The sequence below is a fragment of the Catharus ustulatus genome, chromosome 1 (genome assembly GCF_009819885.2).
Source record: "Catharus ustulatus isolate bCatUst1 chromosome 1, bCatUst1.pri.v2, whole genome shotgun sequence".
NCBI lineage: Eukaryota > Metazoa > Chordata > Aves > Passeriformes > Turdidae > Catharus > Catharus ustulatus.
The window spans coordinates 39,760,312-39,781,049 of record NC_046221.1 but is presented as its reverse complement, the minus strand read 5'-3'; the positions used below and the strand labels follow the sequence as shown (position 1 = coordinate 39,781,049).

The 20,738-nt window shown below is 40.6% G+C and overlaps 1 long non-coding RNA gene across 1 annotated transcript; it reads right to left on the bottom strand.

Moving 5' to 3' along the window:
• Nucleotides 1–327: 327 nt before the first annotated feature.
• On the bottom strand, nt 328–20,271 carry LOC116993127. Its single transcript, XR_004417188.1, has 4 exons — nt 20,191–20,271; nt 17,942–18,019; nt 9,910–10,030; nt 328–542 (listed from the first exon to the last, which is right to left on the bottom strand). It is a non-coding gene; the product is annotated as an uncharacterized LOC116993127 (long non-coding RNA).
• Between the last annotated feature and the right edge of the window lie 467 nt (nt 20,272–20,738).

The window sequence follows — 20,738 nt, the reverse complement described above, 5'->3', positions numbered from 1 at the left end:
TGTCAGACTCTTGCTATTTACTACTTGGTTTTGGTTCTGTTTGAGATTAGTCCTGGGACCTGAAGGCCTTGCTGGGAGACTCAGTGTGGACAGAAATACCTGAGATCTTGTTAAAGTCCTGCCTGAACTCCTATGAATTTAGAGACTGGCCAGCAATTAATTCCAAAAGCTTAAACAGAGAAGTATAGCTGCGTATAACTACACATATCTTCTGCCTCTACCCTCTGTGCTCCCTTTGTGCATCTCCTGGTATATGGTCTGGTTAGTTTTGGTAATTGAAAAACTGGAGATGCTTAGATCAATTCAATTTCACAGCCTCATAAGAAGTTTCACAAGATATATTTCCAGGGGCTTCTGCCTCACTTCCAGGTGATAAGATTGAGTCTTAGAATTGCTTTACCTTGAAGATACAATGATTCACTGCTTTCTCAGTTTGCCCAATCTATAGCTATTACTTAGCAATCAAGACTGAAAGATATGTGGTGCTTCTCTTGTCTGTGTTTCTGGCATTGACTCCATATTTCTGATCTTCATTTTCCACCCTGTAAAAAAAGAGAATGATGTTTATCTGGATTTAGACTGAAAGTATAAATAGAGGTGCACATTCAGACTTCACTCATAGCTATTCATTAGTCTTTTTTGTCACTTCCTTTTTTTGTGCCTGATGGATTGATCTCCTTTTAGGTAGAATGCTGCCTCTCTGTTCTTCCAGTGGTCTCTGTGCTTCCTTTGGGCTTTGCAGTAACTGGCTGTGCTTTTCTTCATAGAATCATAGAATGGTTTGGTTGGAAGGCACCTTAAAGATCACCTAGTTCCAACTCCTCTGCCATGGGCAGGGATACCTTCTGCTAGACCAGGCTGCTCAAAGACCCATCTAGGTTCCCTGGATTGCTGTATTCCAGACTCTTTGACTTTTTCTCTTCTGGCAGTGCATGCTCCCCTAGTTCAGATGTTTTCCCTGTTTCTGCCTATTTTTTCAGTTTACAGGGACTGTTACTTTATTGATCCTCATCAGCTTTCCATTTCTACATACTCTTTTTCCTTGGCAGCAGTACTCAGGTTCTGAAGAAACTCAGATAGTGGAGAGATTATACTAGACTAAGCTGTAAATGGACTATCATCAAACAATACTGCCATAGGAAAGATCCCAGGGTAATGGCATTCCTGTTGTCAAGTGCTCTGGAAGAGATGAAAGATGTGGGCCAACATGACCCAGGCAGATGGACTCCTGGAAGTGATGGGTGAAACTGCAGCAAATACACTGCTTTTGCCTCTCTTCTCTTGCTAGCACGCAGGAAAGCAAAACTTGACATTTAAACTTGCGTTTGCTGTTTATTTGTCACCACTAAGTGGCCAATGACAATGTCTGGAGCAAATCCCTAGCTGATATATGGTTAAGTTATGACATGCCTGTGCTGGGATAACACCAGGTGTAGCCCAGTAAAAGCCAGTCTGAAAGACTGGTTTGCCAGCACAAACATTGCATTTTGTCTGTACAACTGTATTGCCTGCACAGGTATCCAAAAGATCTTTTTTGGTGTAAACTTAATCTCAGAATGTCTCTGTCTTGAAATAAAATAGTCAAATTGGAGAACTACTGTAGGTGGCTTATTCATAGTGTAAGCTCACAGTTTATGCCTCTGCCTTTGATTTTATCACTTTGATAAAATCAGATGAAAAAGGACAGTATTTATCATATGGTTGGAATGTTAGATTGACCATGGAATACATACCCTGGAAAATCACTCATTGTGGAGATGTAGATGTGCAATAAGACATATAAAATGTCAGTCAGTTGTACTGAAGGGGCTATTTAAGAACTCAGTAATAAGTGGGCAAAGTAATTTTGCTAGTATTTGAGAAAAAGGAGTTTCTCACTTTATAAATAATATTTACACCTACAGTCCTTTTTTCCTTTACCTTCAAATATTTCTCAGTGTCACTAAGTGTCTCTCTGGGTTAGTACAAGAAATTCTGCTTTGCTTGCTCATACGCTGAATTGGTAATATTCCAGCTTATTCTTTCTATTAAAAAATGAGAGATTTCCCATCTGCTACAATTCTGTGGATTTCTAAATCCATGTAAGGAAAAAAATCTACATGTCCTAACTTCTTAGAAAATGTATTTAGCAAGGATTTCAATTGAGTCTTTCAACCTCTGGCTCCTCATCTAACAAAGGTTCTTCTCAACAGAGAAGGATCAGGAGAGGTGTGCAGGGCTCAGTAATTTCACTCTGTGGCTTGACTACAGTTCAAGACTTCAATGGTCTTCAACTGCAATTTTTCTCCCTAGGCCTTCTTATTATCAGGGCCTTCAAAAGGAAGCAATAGAATCACTCAGACTTTTACAGATCCCTGATGCTGCATTCTTGAGAGACCAGTGTATGCAATTCTTTTCTTCCCTTTTTGTCTGACCAGCACATGAAAGCAAAGAATAGAACATGTGTCTGATTGTTAACCAGTACTTATATTTAACACTTGTATCATATAGTTTTTCATCTTTATTGGGTGATAAAGTATTCTTCATTTCCCATGAATAAATAATTGAAATAATTGAAACAAAAAGTGCAAGTTGTTAAAAACCCCAGCTTTAGAGAGTCCTTCCTTTCAAAGCTTCCTAAACATTATTGTCTGTTTTTATTTCCTGATATAGGCCATGGTAAATTGTAGATTATGCCAAAGGTTATAGAAGTGTTCACAGCATGGACTAAAACTTCACACATAACACTTTTTCATTATCCCTTCTCTTGTTCATGTTCATGAAAGTTCCACGTAGCATATTCAGCGATTTCTGACATGGAAGTATAAGCTTTGGAAGCCTAAACATTTCTGAGTACCTGTAAAATACCTTTTTGTTGTTGTTGTTGTTAAATAGCCTTGTGCTGTTTTGTTCTATTCCCGTACCATCATAAAAGGTGTCTTTGAAATGTGACTTCTTGCTAAACTAAAAAGGATGTCATGTCTGTGGTTCAAAGGGCCGCTAGATATTTCAGACTTTATCCACACAGACACGATTCACCCTTCACATCAATGCAACCATACAGATACAGTTAAACAAGCATAACCCTACCTGTGAACTCCTGTCCCACCATAAAAACGCTGTCTCCAGTTCAATTAATTGTCTTTCCAGAGCAATTTAATCCAAATTGGAAAAAGGTTCACTTCTAGAGAGTTCACACTAGGTCCTGTATAATTATATAACATTATATAATCTAACAACCTCTTTGGTTGCAAGACATGCTTTGGAAAGCTTTATCCATGGTGTAATGAAGTTTCTTTACCAATCTCTTCATTCAACATTTCTGTTGAGTTAGAACTGGAGCAGGAAGAGCTTCCTTTAATGCTATGTTTGCAACTCTTTCTCAAAGAATTTATTGTAGCTTTCCTACCCTTCTGACTTTTTCTTTTATTTCCCTCTCCCAATAGCCTGGAGCACTGTCTTTCTCCATATTTGTATGACCGTGATTCTCTGATTGTGTTGTACCTTTTCAATTTCTTCTTCCTTTTCTCTTTACTTAACCCTCTGCAAGTGATTCCCTGAATTTTGGCCAGTATGTCCAGTCAGCCAGATTATTTTCTCCTATTGTCTTCAAGCATACAAAATGGTCAATTTCCCCAATTCTTTCCATAGTAAATGCCACTACACAAGTTCCTTCTCCGTATTTCCTGTTTCTTCCAGGCTTCCAGGCTGCTCCTTGAAGGGCCTCGCTCCTTCATGGAAGGAGCTTTCTCTCGATTGATCAGTAACACAGCAAATGCTCTACATCCTCTCAGGTCCACAGCAGCCTACAGTGTGAGAACCACTACCTCTTGCATCAGCTGATGTGATACAAATAGGAGCCCTCTGAAATATGAACTTTTCATTCCTACAGCATAATTGGGCTTTAGGCATTACTGCAATATGAACAGGACATAATAACATAATTGCAGAATTTTATGTCTTGTTTCAAGGGTTTTAACTCCTTTACTTTTATTTTTATTTTTTTAACCATACCCCAAGTCAATAGATATTTCCATAGAGATAAGATGTCTCCCAGCCAAGACAGATGTGTCTGGTAAGAATCCAGTGATGTATATGCTTAGAACAAAGCAGAAGAACATGCCTCCTGTAGAGAATACAATGTTTAAGGTGTCAGTGAAACTGCACAGCTCTGTGGCACTTTGGGTGGCAATTGTACCACACCCTGAAAGGGTTTGTTTCCAAAACTGAGGTTGAAAAAAAATATAAAAGACACTGAACAACAGATAACAAGAGTACTTCCTTTGCTAGGTATAGTCGGAAGGAGAGTTGCTCTTTGAAGATTTGCACATAAATTGTCGCGTCCTCAAAAATGAAATTTGCATTTCAGATCTCAGAATTTATGTATTGAAACTACAGGCAGTCTTTACAGCGTAGGCTGATATGAAACGCATATTAATATGATTTTTTTTTTTAAACAGCTAATAAGGAAATGGAACATTACCATTTTTTCTAGGAATTTGTTGGCAAAGAACTTGGAGATTTTTAAATAGCAGAGACAGGACCAACACCTTTTCAATGCCACTTCTAAATTCTGCCATTATTTTTACTTTTAACATCTGCTAATCTCAGAAGATGCACATTTATATTTTGTCCATGCCACAGAAAGACGACACTCATCATACTAAATATACAGTATCACATGGGACAAACAGTGCAGTACAAACATCTGCAACCTAAGAAACTGTAGGTTTATTTTAAATTACAGTATTTCACCAGTTTGCCTTTTATTTACATTCATCGAGCCTCATATACTGAATGATGAAGTCAACAAGATTATTTTCATTAGTTAAATATGTTTCAAATCAATCCATTGGGTAGGAGCAGATTTTTAGAAGCAACTAATTAGTGGAAACGCTGCTGCTTTTTGCAACTCGAAGATTTGCCATTGGGGGAATCCTTTAGTTGGCTTAACATCCGTTCTGTAGCTTTGTGTTGTGGATGTGTTACCCAGGTATTGTGGGTTTCTTTAATATACCTGTCTTAATATCCATTCAGATATGTTTTTTCCACTGCTGTGAAATATTATTTTCCTGTCTTTCAGTTTCTGTGCTATTGGCAGCCCTTCCTCTGTGCTTATCAAAAAAGCAAGAGAGGGGACAGTGTCACACTTGAATGATTTTTTATGAGGTTGGGATATACTGTGGGTTTCACAATAAGATAGCCTGGCCAATGGAGTTTGTATATATAGATTTTTCAGTTTCATTGCACCTATGGGATTAGGCAGCACAGTAAAGGAAAAAAAGTGAAGAGAGGGATTCTGACTTTGCTTTGGCATAACTCTATTGAGTTCAGCAGGCTTACTCCAGATTTACACTGGAATAAAGGGAGCTCAGAGTGAAGCCCAATAGATCAGTTTACGGTGCTTTTGGAGGCATCAATTTACTCAGTCACTTGAAAAATCTTACTCCTCTACTGCCAAAGATCTGGGACAATTCCCAATTCTAATATATTTGTGGGCCTGCTCTGTGGTGTGTAGCTGTGTTTGCTTAGTAGAATTAGGAATCTGTTAAGCAAATTTCATACAGCAAGCCCTTCCCTCTCTTATGCTCAAGGGCAAAGTAGAAAATAAGATGCACAGGGAATTTCCCACCCCTGTAGGAAGACAAAAAACTAATGAGTGCTGCTGGCCTGTAGCAGACCTGGATGTAGCCTTCCAGCCACTGCTTGCTTACACAGCCCTCAGAAGCAAACACAGACACAGGTCTGAGTGCTCTTGTTCATGAGGAAAAGGATGCCAAGAGCCTGCTGTGAAGAGCCCTGACTGATAGGATTTCTCCTACATTCAACAGCAGCTTTTCTCCCCTTCATTGGCTGGGCAGTATTTTCATTTGTCTATTAAATGGCTTAATATACTACCCTTGTTCTGTAACTGAACAGGCTTAAGCAAACTTGGAGATGTAGGCTAAAAGGCTGCTTACTTCCTGTATCAGTGGCAGCTACATGAAATGTAAGCTTATCTATGTTGCTGTTTGGAGTTTTTTGACAGATTTGTTTTGTTTTTCGCTGGCTTTTTTTTTTATCCTCCCCAGTGTGTGAATTACCACTTGGCAAAAAGTATCTGGACACTAGAATGTCATTTGGTGCCCTAAATGTTTATGTCCAAACCCCTGCCACCAATGACACAACATGCTGCAAGAACAAAAGTCTGTTGGCTGGAGTCCGAACTGGTTTCCTAACTCACACCTGTGCATTGGCAGACAAGCAGCCATCAATCACAGACTCTTGCATATTCCCAGTAAGCTTTTATGGGCAGGGCTGGAAACATTTCTGGGTGCTGAGGGGAGGGATTGGGTAAGAAAAAGCAATAGAAGTAAGAGAGCAAAGGTAATAGATTTGTAGGAAACAGGGCTGCAAAGGATATCAGGAGGCTGAATTGACAATGCTGGTGTAATTCCTGACAGATGACATTTAAAAAAATCTCTTTGAAATGCATCATGGCCACAGAGCCACAGAAACAATTTGTTAGAAACAAATCACTCTCCAAATCTGCTAAATCTTAAAGCATCTTCCCAGAATGGTAGACAGTAGTTTGAGTTGCTGTACAAAAGTTGCTATCTTTTTTTATTTGAGTATGTATAAAGCACCCATATAAAATATTTATCTGCAGGATGGAAGAGTATAAGTGTGCATGATTTTTGTAATGCTCTGACAAGAAATGGAATTTTCCTAGAGTAGGATTTGTGTAGCCTGCTTGAAATTTGGCTCATAGCCAGCTTGTACTACTTTCAGGGTAATGGATGGATTTTGTGTTTAAGAAGTAGAAGTAAATAAAAGCAGATAAAAAAAATTGACTAATATGCAGCTAAATCATCTTTAGAAAGGTATCAAGGCCAGGTGTCCTCATTAGTTTCTTTCTTCATTAGTACTGGAAGAACAAAGAATAGCATTTACTCTATATTCTAAAGATTAATTGAAGTGGGGGATGGAGCAGTGAAATTGAATTAGTAAATTATTAACCAATTTCTAAGTAATAAGAAATAATCTATTACAGAGACTATCCCTCCATCTAGAGATTTGTCTCAAGCATTTATCTTTAGGAGAGATGGAAGGAATAAAGGGATACAGACTAGAGACAATCCATCAAGTCAGCTATTGGAACATGAATAATGAAGACCTTTGAACTTGGCAAATCTTCCAGATCTCTCTCTCTCTTAACTGTGACTTACAGATTGTTTCAGGGTTGCTGCTTAATCTAATAGTCTCTTTTTAATTTTGCCGCCTTCCCCCCCACCCCCACCTGCTCCCCCCTGTTATTAAAAATGTTCCTGTTATAATCTCAGCATCTGACAGCAAAAGCAACAGTTAACAAGGCCCGAATCTGGCAGCGTGTCAGCTCAGGAACTCCCTCCAGCCTGCAAATACAGCTCCACCCACTCACATTTTCAGAAGAGGAGCCTGGTGCCAACGCAGCGCTGGCAGGGTGGCGACTGGGGAAGTGGAGTTTCTGACTTCTTTGATTTCTGAAGCTGCCTATGAACAACCGTGTTCTTTCTTCCTTTTTGAGTCAAACCTCACTTTGATGGCTGGAAGGTTTCCTCGTTGCCTGTTTCTAAGATTAAAACTCTGATTTACTTTTAGAAACCAAAATAAGTAACACTAGTGTCCAACTGAAACCAGCAAACTTGCCTGGTGTAAACTTCTGACTAAGAGAATGATCTGCTCTCACTAAGAATACTTCTCAACAGCCTTGTGGTTTAAAGGTGTTTTGAAGCAGCTCATGGAGGTGAGAATTTAATCTGTCCATCCCTCCTGGCTCCTGGCATATGGGATGTGCTTCCAGCACATGTGAAAATATTGGGAAGGAGAAGGGGAAAAGGCTTATGGGGTACTCACAAGCATCTTCACCCACCCCAACTTCCCAGCAGAGGTTATGGCTGTTCTAAGTCCACCTGGCCCCGTGGTCTGGGCAGGGCTAAGGTTTTTATACCAGGTGCAAAGCTCTGTTCCTCTCTGCCTGTAGGGTGGTCTCCTTCTGCCCTGCTTCACAGATGTACCTCTCAGCTCACAGCTGCACCCCACAATACAGGCACAGTCTCTGCTCAGAAGTACAGATGTGTTTTGTCCCAACGTCTAACTGTGCTCCACAGTTTATAGGGCCCTATGAATGGCCTTGAAGGATTTTAGAGATGGGAGTGGGGAGGCCAGAAGTTGGATTTGTGGAAAACCAATCTACCCAACGGTACCTGAGCTGTGCCAGATTTCCCTGGCTGGGCTGCAAACTGTGCAAACACACACTCCAGTCTCTCAGACTTTTGCTTAGGCTTTAGTGCAAGCCCACAAATGAAGTACCGCATTCTTCACTCCCACCTCTGGTGTTAAATGAATAGCTGCTTGACTCATTGTACTTCATGCAGAGTTTTAATGAATCACTTCAGTTCCAGGGGTGAGCCTCTCTCCCCAGCCTGCTTCCCTGTGTGTTCCCTGTGTCCTTCCCACCCTAGTCAAATGGCTTAGATAATCTTCCATTCATTTCCAGGGGCTGCCGGAGGTGGGAAATCACAAAAGGACACAGGTGAAATTGTCCTGTGCCTGGGGTTCATTTTCACCCTCAAATGGTGCTCCTTTTATTCCTTATTAGCCTACAGCTCTCAGCTCATTCATGAAGGGCCTGAATCCAATTTATCTCTTACTCCCTCCCCCGCACCCCATGATTGCTGGCTCTGGTTTGTAAACAAAAGAACAGCTACACACCTCAAGTAGCTAGTTCAGAGTTTCTTCAGAGTATACCCTACCTCTGAGAAAGTGAGAGGAGCTCTTGGACTTGTTCTGTTCAGCTTCACTGTGTAATTGGGCTCTAAACCATGTCAGACTCAAGGGTAGATCCACAGTGATTGCCTGTTGTCTGGCAACACTGACTGGTGATGATTTCTCAGCAGAGCTTTCGCCTGGAAAACTTAATTCCTTCTTAAAATGCTCTCATGACACTGTGTGTGAAGATGAGCTTCAGCAGCATCCAGAGCAGATGCACTTCTGGATCTGGCTCTCCCATCCCTCACGCCTCACGCATAGTTCTGCTCTTCCTCCTGTTGTACACAGACACACTGCCTCTAGAATGCATAGATGGGGAGAGCCTGCACAAAATTTTTCTGACTGCAATGCATGAGGTGCCCTCTCTCAACACTAGTCTGCATTCATTCGTCCTCTGTGACTCAGGGGCAGGCTTATAGTCTCTGAAAAATTCTGTGTTCCCCTTCTTATATCCCAAGCCTTTAGAGTTAAACCATGACAAAGGAAGATACAGAGATAGCAAAGAAACAAGGGATTTTCTTGTAATTTCACCATTTATTTCCTTCTTAAAAATGCTGTTGTATAAAATAAGTGATGTCCTGGCAAAGTCTAGTGTTATGCTGTGCCAGACAATTTTATCACCCTAGCCCATGAAGGCTCTAGTGTACAACATAAAGCTGCTTTGCATTCCAACATGCCAGTTTTTTTTCAGTGCCAGACCTCATTGGCGGCTCCAAGGAGTTTTCCTTCAAAATGAGCCCCTCTTGAGCATCCTTGTGCCCTGCTGTGGGTACCACGGGTGCCGAGCCGGAGCCGCCCGAGCAGAGCGGCACGGTCTCGGCGACAGGAGGGGGAGCTCGCAGCGCGCCGCCTTTAGTCGGAGAATTAATTCAGCAACGCCGCCAAATCACCACTGCGGCTGAGATGTCCACAGGGCCTTCCTCCACACCTCCTCCCCCACCCTCCGCAAAAGCAAACAGAAAAAAAAAGGGAATAAGGGGGGATTGTTTTGGGGTTCGGGTTAGGATGGAGAATCTAAAGGAAATTAAGGGGGAGGTGATAGGCAATGAAGCTGCTGGGAAGTGATGGAGAGGGTGGATCTTAATGTGTATTTCTGGTGCTAGCAGTGATGAATAAGATGCTTCCAGTAGTCGATAATACTTCTCCTGTGGTAGGCTGGGACAGGTTCACAGCAGATGTAGGCTCCTCAGTTAAGCTGGGGGATCAAGGGCTGTGTCCAGTTACACTAGCACTGAACTTAGTTGTGTATGTGCCGGGAGACCTGTGATGAGAAAAAGCCCATGCCAGTGGAAAAGTCTTTGTTTCCTGAAGAGAGACAGAAAAGCATCAGCTACCACTCTCGACATAAAATCACAAGACTTATCAAGCTCTTCTCTGGAGTATGACTTCAAGAAAAGGGTACTCAAGTCTGTTCCGTTACATGGTGTAATAAGGGCAGAATCCAGGTTCATGCCACACCTTTTGGCCTGACCCAAGGCTCAGCCCAAGTTAACATCAAGCTTCTCACAGTTAGGTTATGCTTTCCTTGAAAATTCCTCTCAAACTTGGGGGCACCACAGTTTACTTCTTTTGCTTTTGCTACTTTTAGTCTTTTGTCTGAGAAGTCAACTGAAGGCAGAATCTTGGAAAAATTCATAACCTGTCAAAGCACCTTTCTGAAGACATTTCTCCTCAAGAATGCAGAGGAGATTGCAGCTTTCAGAATGCATTTTTCCAAACAAAGCTAACATCAGTTGTTATCCATCTAAGCCACAAGGAAAACCTGTGTTGGTTTCACAGCGGTAGTGAGAGCAGGTTTTTGTGGAGGTAGGGTGGAGTAGGACCAAGCCCTGCCTGCCCTTGTGCACAGCCTGCTGGCGCAGCGCTGCAACTGAGCTCACCTCCAAAGTGGGCAGTAGTTTTCCTAGTGCAGACAGCCCTGCAGAAAGTTAATCTCCTAATACTGTAGTGATAAATTGGAGAAAGATTTCTTTTATGGCCCCCGTAAGTGCCTGCATAATTCTCCTGTATAAGATCCATGAAAATTCCCAAATTTGATAACTGGCAATCTCTCATGACATAGCTTTTTAAGGTTAAACATCCCCCTCCTTATCTATAAGCTCATGACCCTCATTATTAGTGCAAGCTGAGCCTATGACTAGTAAAAAAGAGCTTACCTCTTGACCTGGAGGAGAAAGAATCTAGAGAGATCAAAATATATAGTGCCAAATTAAATAATTTCCTGATGAGCTCTCACAGATAGAGGGTTGCATCTTTGCTTGCCGTGGAAAAGGAGCAGGCTCTCTGCAGGCACAGAAAGCTTTCTACAGATACAGCCCTGTGATACATTTAAACAGAATGAACCTCATTCTTAAACCTATCTAAAAATGTTAGTAGAATCATGAACACTGACCTTAAAATGAAAAATGATTTGCAACCTTTGCAGAGGTGTCTTTATCATAGTGCCATATTTTAAAGTATTTTATCCACTCAGCTACACAATCTTACCATTCATTTGCAGTTGTCATTTTACCTGCAAAAGAGTTCACTTAATATCCCCCAAAGCAAGAGAAATGTAATGAGTATTACAAGAGGAAAATTATTGCTAGTATATTATATAGAAAGGCTGTAAAGTTCAAACAGAGGGAGTTGTGTGTGCACACCACATTCATGCAAATTACGCTTAATAGTTTAACGCTGCATTAAATTTTGCCTCCTGAATAAAAATGCTTCTTTAGTTATTTTTCTAATAATCTATGTAACTTTGGGGAACTAATTAAGGCAAACCATTTCCAATGTGCCTGTTTAGCTGCCTATATCAAGCAGCCTGATTTTTAAAAGTGCTGACTACTGAAGCTATAGTAAATATTTTGCATCCCTAACTACCTGGTAATTTTTATGTGGTCAGTATAAATTTAGGAGCCCTTTGCCAGCTACCTATGTGATACTTGTGATTTAATTATTTACCTGCAAGACCATAGCTCCCAGTAAGAAAATTAAATCCAAGATACCTTTATAGTAAGCTTATTTCTCCTTTTCTTTCCTTTTTCCCCTTCTGCTCCAGGAAAAGATGCCGACCTATAAGACTTTCAATGCAAAGGTGTTTTTGTAGCTGCAGGAAAATGCTGATATTGCTTCTTGATTGCAAGAGGAGCATGTGACACATAATTAATCCACATATGGACAAGTATGTCTTCCAAGAATAGAAATGGAAAACTAATCAAGAGTACATATGACACACTGGATCCAACACACATGCTTCCCTAGGACTTCTTGGCTGCTTCACATCTGGCTGGCTTGGAGTGCAAGCAGAGCAGCACATAACTGCCTGCCTGCTTTCATGGAGATTATTGCTGGTCTGAATCCGGGCTTTGCCTGCAAGGCTTCAGTTTCATCAGCTCAGTGAGTGCTACAGTGTGGTTTATCTTGCCTGGACTAGGGTTTTGAATGTATTCATTTGCTTCCAGTGAACTAATACTATCCAAAATGAATGTTTTTAATCCTAAGCCTTTGACTTGGTGTATATACAGGTTTTGTACTGGTGTAACTAACACAAGTGTTAACATGATTTTTAAAACTTTTTTTTTTTTTTTTTAAATCCAGGGACATATCCCAGAGAAGAAAATCCCTGCTGGCATCTGACTTGAAAGCTGCATACAGAGATCTTATTTTTGACACTGATACAGATGCTGAATTCTCATTGACTTAAGCAGAGGACCTGCGTTAGAAAGGATGGAGGTGTCATGCTTTATATCATTGTGTTGGCTACTGGAAGCAGCTATGCTTTCCAGTCACAGGGAGAATTACTGAGGTCTCAAACAGGATGCTGAGATTCACATGGCTGAGCACCTCTGGAAAGGTTTAGATTTGGTTTCCCAGAAACTTATATTGTTCCTCAAAATGGAGATGAACAGGACAACAAACTAATTCTTCATTCCTGGTTGCCATACGTTATATGAAGATTTACAGAGCTGTTTGTAGCAAGTGCTTTGGCTGTGCTGTTTACTGCTTCAATAATAGACAAAGCAAGATTTTTATATTCCTTTCCATAATATTTAATGAGCAATATTCATGCTTATGTCAGAGATATGCTTTGAGCTGTGATTATTGTCTGCAATTTTGCACTCTAATATGATGTCCAACTTCAATGCTCACTGTTATGAGGCACCATTATGAGTCAGTGGTCCTTGTCATCTGATCTTACACAATGTAGAGAATGGTTATGTTTTAGGAGGCTGAAAAGGTCTGTGAATGTGGGTAGTGAATTATGAAACTGTTGAATTTTTGTGTCCTGAATCTGAGGAGCAGCCAACCAAAGCAACATACCTACAATATATATATAAATATATACATAAAAATGTACATATGCACGCACACCGAAACAGTATGGGTCTGGAGACAAAAATTCAACTCCTTACATGGGTCCTGAATCAAATATACTAAATAAATCTCAACACATTGTCTCAAAAGCATCCCATGAATATAAAAGTGCTGAGATGTTTGACCCTGTTAGCAGGGTACCATGATTCAGCTACTCTGTAGTACCTCACCTGAAGTATCTCACTCATCAGTCATGCTGCTTCCCTTGTACATGGGCCAAGGGGATGGGCACAATCTCCCATCTCATGGGGGGCTATTTATTTGGCCTGGTGTTGAAGGCAAGAGTCTGAGCTCTAATTCTGAGGGAAAAAGATGACACAAGGCTAATTTAAAGAAAACATAGGGGATAAGATCTTAATGTGGCCAAAACACTGTGAATGTATCAAAGGGGAAATTTGCATTATCTCAAGACAAGGACTGATGTATTTTGAAAAGTGAGAGCCTTAATGAAACAGGGCATCGTTTCTCTTTAAATATCTGTTATCTGATACAGGTCAGATCCAATCAGCTCTTCAAAATACAATTTAAAGGCAATGATTGAAAAAGTACTTCAGGCTTCCCTCAAATTCCCTTCCCTTAGTAGAACTGTGTTCAAGGTACAAAACTTTCATTGATATCTTTGCACAGAGGCTTTTAATCCTTCTGATGGAAAGATGGAAGGAAAGGAAAGCAGGCAGTGAACAACACTCATGCACAGGTTCGTGAGAGGGGGAGGGAGGGGGGTTAATATCAAGGAAGTTGTCAAATCCAGAAAAAAACTATCAAGAAGGGCTTTCACAGTAGCTCTCTTGGGGAGAACAGTTCTTCAAGCAAGTTCTCTTGAGGCTGAATCACACAATTCATTAGAGACAATTGGTGGGTAAAATAGTAGCAATGATCTTTGTAAAAGAAAGGTCCAATTTCCACTTCCCATTTTGTCATGAGCTGTCAGGAAGTCTTGCATAGTGCTATTTAACAGCTGTTGCTGTGCTTCTTAAAGATGATGATGTAATGCTGGTAGAGAGCCTTGCTCTCAGGAGATCTATGAAATGAGATGGAAATACCTCTGACCCCACCCTATAAGGCTGTGAAATCTTAATTTCCCTGGTTTTCTTTCTGAATTCAAGGAATTCCATTTTATTCCCTGGGGCATTCCTGGGTTGGATTTTAAGATTTTTCTACAGGGTTCTGTCACCAGCAAAAGTCACTTTGAATGGTTCCAGGTCTGGGTGAGAAGGCAGTGGAGAAACAAGAAAGAGGATGGTGGGAGAGACGACGGTCATTCAACTAATCAAGGCAGGTTTTTTAACAGCTAGTCCTAGGTACCACTTCAGCGGGCTTCTGTTTAACTGCTGACAGGCAACAGTTCTGTAGTGACATCTACACTCTGTTGGGAGGTTTGGAAAGGAATTAAGACTGCACTTGAAACAGGGTCTCACTAGCTCTTGTTGACATCCTCCTGATTGATGCCAGCATAGATGAGAAGAGAACAGTCCTTAGGGCTTATAAAAAGCCCCCACATTACTAAACTAATATTTTTTCATGTAATTAAAGCTGACAGAGTGTTGCTGCTACCTCAGAGAGAACTGGATCAGTACCTAGCCAGTTTGGCCCACATTCCTGCTGTTCTTCAGGCAGCCAAATGACAGTGAGATGGAGGAGCTGTGATGGATGTGTTGCAAAAAGCACTAGAGTGCAAGAAGATGGGGGAAGAGGCAAGAAATTCCCTGCTTCACAGCACCACCCAGCAAAGACATCTAACTTGGTGGTGCAGCTGAGGTTGTCAACCCACATCTGATGGAGATGGTTTGGATGGCTACACTGAGTTGTTCAGTGTTCACTCCACTCCATGAGGCCAGCTGATGCTGTGAGGCTTGTGTAGAGGCTTGTGTAGCTGTGTCACCACCAGTGCTGTCAGCCCACTGCAGAAGGGCCCCAGGTGGCAGAACAGTCCTCCTGCTTAGGTTGTCCTACCTGCAGCAGCTGTGGAATGCCTTTTGTTGCAAGGCATCACTAGGCAAGAAAGCGGTGATTCTCTCACTGGAGATGGATCCTGTGGGAAACTACAGTGGACAGCCTTGTTCTTTAACAAACTCAGCATCTCCTGGGTTTGTGTACTAAGAAGACATTTTTATACCCGCATGCAGATAGTAGGTGCTACTTTGCAAGAGTTTATATATTAAGGTCTCACAGTCATTGGTTTATATGAACTGACAATTCAGATGCTCCTTTAATCATGCAGCTATTATTGGATCTATTATTGGGACACCTTTGCTGCTGATCCAGTCGAGCAGCAAACTGTGCAACCTGAGACGCTTAGGAGGGAAGAGCTCCCTCCCACTGCCACTAAGGACAATGTCTATTTTCACAGTGTAAGGGATCAAATGCCAGTGGGAAAAGCCAAGAATTTTCAGGCTTCTCAGAGGAATATTATAAACAAAGCAGAGTAAAAGGAAAGGTGTATAAAATGCCTTGACAGTGCCTTTTAAGAGAGTTGCCATGTGTTATTTTAGCCAAGTCTTTATTCTTTTCCACTTAATGTCATGTGCTAAAGTTCTCAAAGCTGCTGGCAATACTCAGTGGAATAATTTTAGAGCAACCTTAATAGAATGAGCAGAATAAAGGATTGTTCAAATATATTGTAGCAAGATAGCTTTTTAATAGAACAAGTTATTCAAAACAGTGATGGCTAGGGCTTGTGAATGGAAAAAATCTCCCCTGTGTTTAATTACCCCAGCCTGTCTTTATTTCCTTTGTATAATTCTAAACACTGTTCGCTTGTGCTGGACATAGTCCAGTTGGAAAGTTGGTATTTGTTCAACGATGCATCCTATTCACAGGCCGGAGATCCAAACTGGATGATTACAGCCAATCATCCTATCTGACCTCCCACATAATATAGGTTGTGCCATTCCACCCTGCAAAACCTGCAGTGGAAGGAATTACTCTTTGCTGCTATTCCTGATTCAGGAAAGCATTTCTATTTAGAGCAGTACTTAAGCACACACTTAACTTTAATGATATGCTTAATTCCCATTTAAATATGCAGTGAAGTGCAACTTTTGAGTTTGTCCCTTTGTGAGCAAACATTATGGAGTCCAGTAACTTGAAAAGTGTACTTTATGACTCCCAGAGCAAAGTTAAAGCTGAAGAGTTTATTCAGAACAGTCAGATGGCTCAGTGATGTGACCTCCAGGGAGGTCAGTTTTATTTGGGGATTTTCAGGGCTATGGGGCTGCACTGGTGCTGCCATTTGCAGTATGAAGCTGCTCAGGAACTATAAGTGATATCCCTTTTCATTTCACTCAGTAGAAAGGCTATATGAATCAATAATATTTCATTAATTCAGTAACAACCTCTGTTAAAGCTCTCAAAAGACAAGAAAGAAGAGAAGCTGATTTTGTCTTAATTTCCAAGTTTTTTTTCACTTGCTTGGGGAATGGAGAAAATCTCTGCTGCACTATAATACCCTACCTAATTGAGCTCTTAGATTAATGTTTAAACTTCATTTGCAAGTCCATTACCAAATCTAATCAGTTACAAAGGTACCATTAAGGAAAGGATTTTTTTTTTTTCAATCCACTTCTAATTCACATTTCCCCTCACAACTGTCCAAGGCACTGGCAGTGGCTGCAAGTACTATGTTATAGATATTGTACTTATACCAGGAGGGAAAAAGAAACCACAGAATATTTTCTGTGGAGATAATAATATACAAAATTACATGAAGTTCATATGCTGGTATGAGCCAAAAAGGGATTGGTTAAATCTTGAATCTACTGAAACTTTCAATTATCAAAGAAATACAATACTAATGTTCAGCCTCTTGTAAAGTGACGATACCACCTTGGAGAAGGTGTTAGATTGATTGCACTGAAGACTTTTCCCTAGATCTATCACCTGCAAGAGATGTGCAGCATTATCCACAGATTCTTCCTGTGAACTCAAATCCTGGCACCGCCCAGAAATTTCAGGTCTTCTTAATTTTAAGTGCTCATGTAGGTCCTCGGCCATGTTGCTGATGAATGCTTTTTGCATTCGAAGTGAAATGTTAATTTTGAGCTGCACATCAGAACAGGACCACCAACTTCTCAGTACTTGGGATAGCAGACAATATAAATGCTAACACACGGCTGACCTGACCAAAGCTGAATGGGTGACTTCAAGCCAAACACTGTCTCTCCATTACCTAATCCCTGAGACATCCAGACTCCCATCCTCACCAGCACTTAAAAATAAAAAATCCTGGACTTTATTTTTGTAGCTGTTCTCAGAAGATAAACAAAGTTGAAATGAAGATCAAGAAATGAGCAGTATGATACTACACAGACATCACTATTTTCAGGCAAATCAAAATTTTGCTGTTATGTCTGTGTAAGTGTGGAAAGCTCTGCCTACCCAGGGTGGTCGGCCTGAGCTTTGGAAGGCAGCGCTTTTTAGAGGTAGTTGCTAGTAGTCAGGGGTTTAGTGACCTCTTCTAAATCTCCTGATGCATATATTCATTTCCTAATCCCTGTGCACTCTTTGCAGCCTGCTTACCCCATCAGCCTAGTCATCTCTACAGAAAGCAGTGATTGGGAAGGAGTTTTGCAGAGTGCTGAGAAGAAAGTAACCCAATTGCTACAGTAAAGATAATACAGTGCTAAAACAAGGCTATCTTCTGCAGGTCAAAAATTCTCCCATTATGGACAAGAGAGGCCTTTCCACCAGGTTTCTTGGCTTAAGAAGCACATAGTATAAAATTGTGGAAACTCTAAGGTCTCTCCCATGCTGTGTCACTGGCCTGCTGCGGTTTGACAAAAACAGGAATGATAATTGTTGCAGTAGCGCTTACCTTTGTAGAGCACTTGGAGATCTGTGGATTAAAAAAAGTGCTGTGTAAGTACTTCTGCGATGATTTGCTGCTGCCTTTCTGTCTCCACGTGCAGAAAAGAACAAGAGCAAAGAACAAAAAGAGAAGCAGGGTAAGAATGATTAATAAATATTCAGCCTACGATGGCCTCTCTCCCCAGATAAATGTAATAGTGACAATGAATGCAGAGGAGGAGAGGGGCCAGCGTATGGCAGAAATGAAAGTGTAGACAATGCCAGTATTATATCCACAGATCCTTGTCTCCATGGACTTCAGTCACCGCTGTGTGCTTGAAGCTGGTCAGAAGAATCCCCAGCAGAGGTATCTGACTACAGGCCCTTAACACAGGATCACTCTGCCTGCTTTAAACATGAATTAAAAGGAGGGAGGAAGAGCCCCAGGGTTCAACGTCAACAAGATCTAAACTACTTGACATTCTGGTTCTGAAATGCCAGCTCTTAAATTATCAAGGCCTTTTTTCTTTCCCTTTTATTTTTTTCCCCAAGAGCTCGGTATTTCCCCATGTAACAGTGAGCAAACATTTTATCAGCAAATACCAAGGGGGTGGGGTGGGGTGTGTGTGTGTGAAAAATCGGCTATCTAGAACTGATAAAGCAATTTGGCACGGACACAGCAGCTATCACTTCTAAATGGCTATGGGCTTTCCGAGGTTTAACAAGTGGCAGGGATAAAATCCTGATCGGAGTGGCTCACCCCGTGACATTCCTGCTCGCTCCAATGCCCGTGTTCCTGGGACGGTGCCCCGGTGAGCGGGGCGATGCTGCCCTGCCGTACGGCACCGCTCCGTGACACTGCGCTAACTGCGTGCTCGGGACCATTACTTCGGCGATAATCTCACCGCTCCTTTGTTTTATGAGGCAATAATCTGATTCCCATGTGCATAAAACGAGGCCAAAGGGTAAATAGTTTGTTATAATGAGGGAACAACATTAAGACTGATGAAAACTAGAGGTCAGTGTTATTATTTCTGTTATGACACCCATTCATTTAATAATCCTTCTGTTCATATCCTAACAGCAGGGATCCGTGTCCTGGCTTTTCAAGGCAGTATCTGTCCCCTAATAAAGGCAGATATTATCCTGCTGTCTCTCGTATCTAACTCAGCTCACTCTCGATGTGGTTCCTCATTACAATCACATCTGAGAGACTCCCAACATGGCTGTGTAGTGAAGGACTGCTGGAGAAGGACCAAAGACACTAAAGAGACATTATCTCATGGCCTCGAGGTACCAGCGGCAGGCTAGGGAACTCATCACAGGTTTTCTGTTTCACAATGAGCTTCCCACTTAGAGGATGCTCCTTCTTTTCTGCTGCATCCTCCCCTCCCCCATAAAGTATCTACTCTCTACTGACAGTTCTCATTCCCTGTTGGAAAAATATTCCCAGTATGTGTTAGTACATCAGTGAAGCATTTCTATAGATCTTTCTCTGGCTTGCTTTATTTTATTTATTTATTTATTTATTTATTTAGTAAGAGAGAGAATAGTAGCATAGTTGGTCTACTTAGAATGGATCTGAACAGAGAAACTACTGGGCGTTCTTAATCACAGAATAAAGCAAACAGTGTCAGGCTTTCTGGATGGGAAAAGTTTCCATGTGTATGAAATGCATATTATGGTGTTTATAATTTTGTAAACCATCTAAATTAATAAAGTATTTTATATAAATTAATTATGTATATATAAAAATAAAATATATAGAATAGAATAGAATAGAATAGAATAGAATAGAATAGAATAGAATAGATAAAAACTCTATCTTTTTTATAGACATTTATTATAATATACAGTCTGCAAGCATCCTGGATCCACCCATCTTATTCTCTTGTCACCTAGTTAACCTCCTGTTAGGTAAATTCCTTCTTCATCTTACTACTGACACATTTTTTTCTGCTTGTGGAATATATATATATAATTATTATTATTATTATTACTATTGCTATCATCATTATTATTATTACTTATGATGCTGTGCTGGCTAGCAGAGGCAATGTAGTGGAGCAATGTACATGGAACAGTATGTGCATCTTTTTTTTCACATCAGCTCTGGGCAAAAACATTATTACAAAACCAGATGGGTTATAGAAAACACCAGTAGATGAATAGGGGCCTTATTGTATGCTTTCTAACTCATTTAGTGTACATTATTCTGCATTAATGTCACTTTTAAAAAAAACTTACTGATATTAATAGTGAGAAAATTTGACTTACAGTTCAGCGATATCGGCAGAAGTAGAATTGGCTCTAATGGTCCACATCCAAGATCTTTACTTTGCTTAAACACATTTTTTTCAGGTAGTCCTAAAGGCCAAATTTTCAAGAGGTTTGATGAAATAAAGAGGCAGGTAAGACAGACAAAAAGATAATTTTAGAAAAAGGCATTTTTATAATAGGAGCTAAATGAAAACTGTTAGGATGAATTCCTTTCAGGTCTTCTAGAATTCTGTCTCTTGCTTTTGGGGAAAACAGGGAAGTTAAAAAACAAAGTTATTTGATACTCGTATGGTGAAACTAAATTTTATGATGCAAGTCAATAGTCTCCTGGCCATCTCCTGGAACAGTCTCCTGGAAAATGTGGAATACTGTATCTACCAAATAATCCAAATCTTGGCAAAATATAACTGGTGGTTTAGTTAAAAAAATAAAAATTCCTACAGAGTGGAGAGTTTGAATCAATGTAGATGGGATTCCTTAGTGTGCATCCAGATTAATGCCAAAGTAGCTGAATTCCATTCTATTGACCAGATGTGGATACTAGA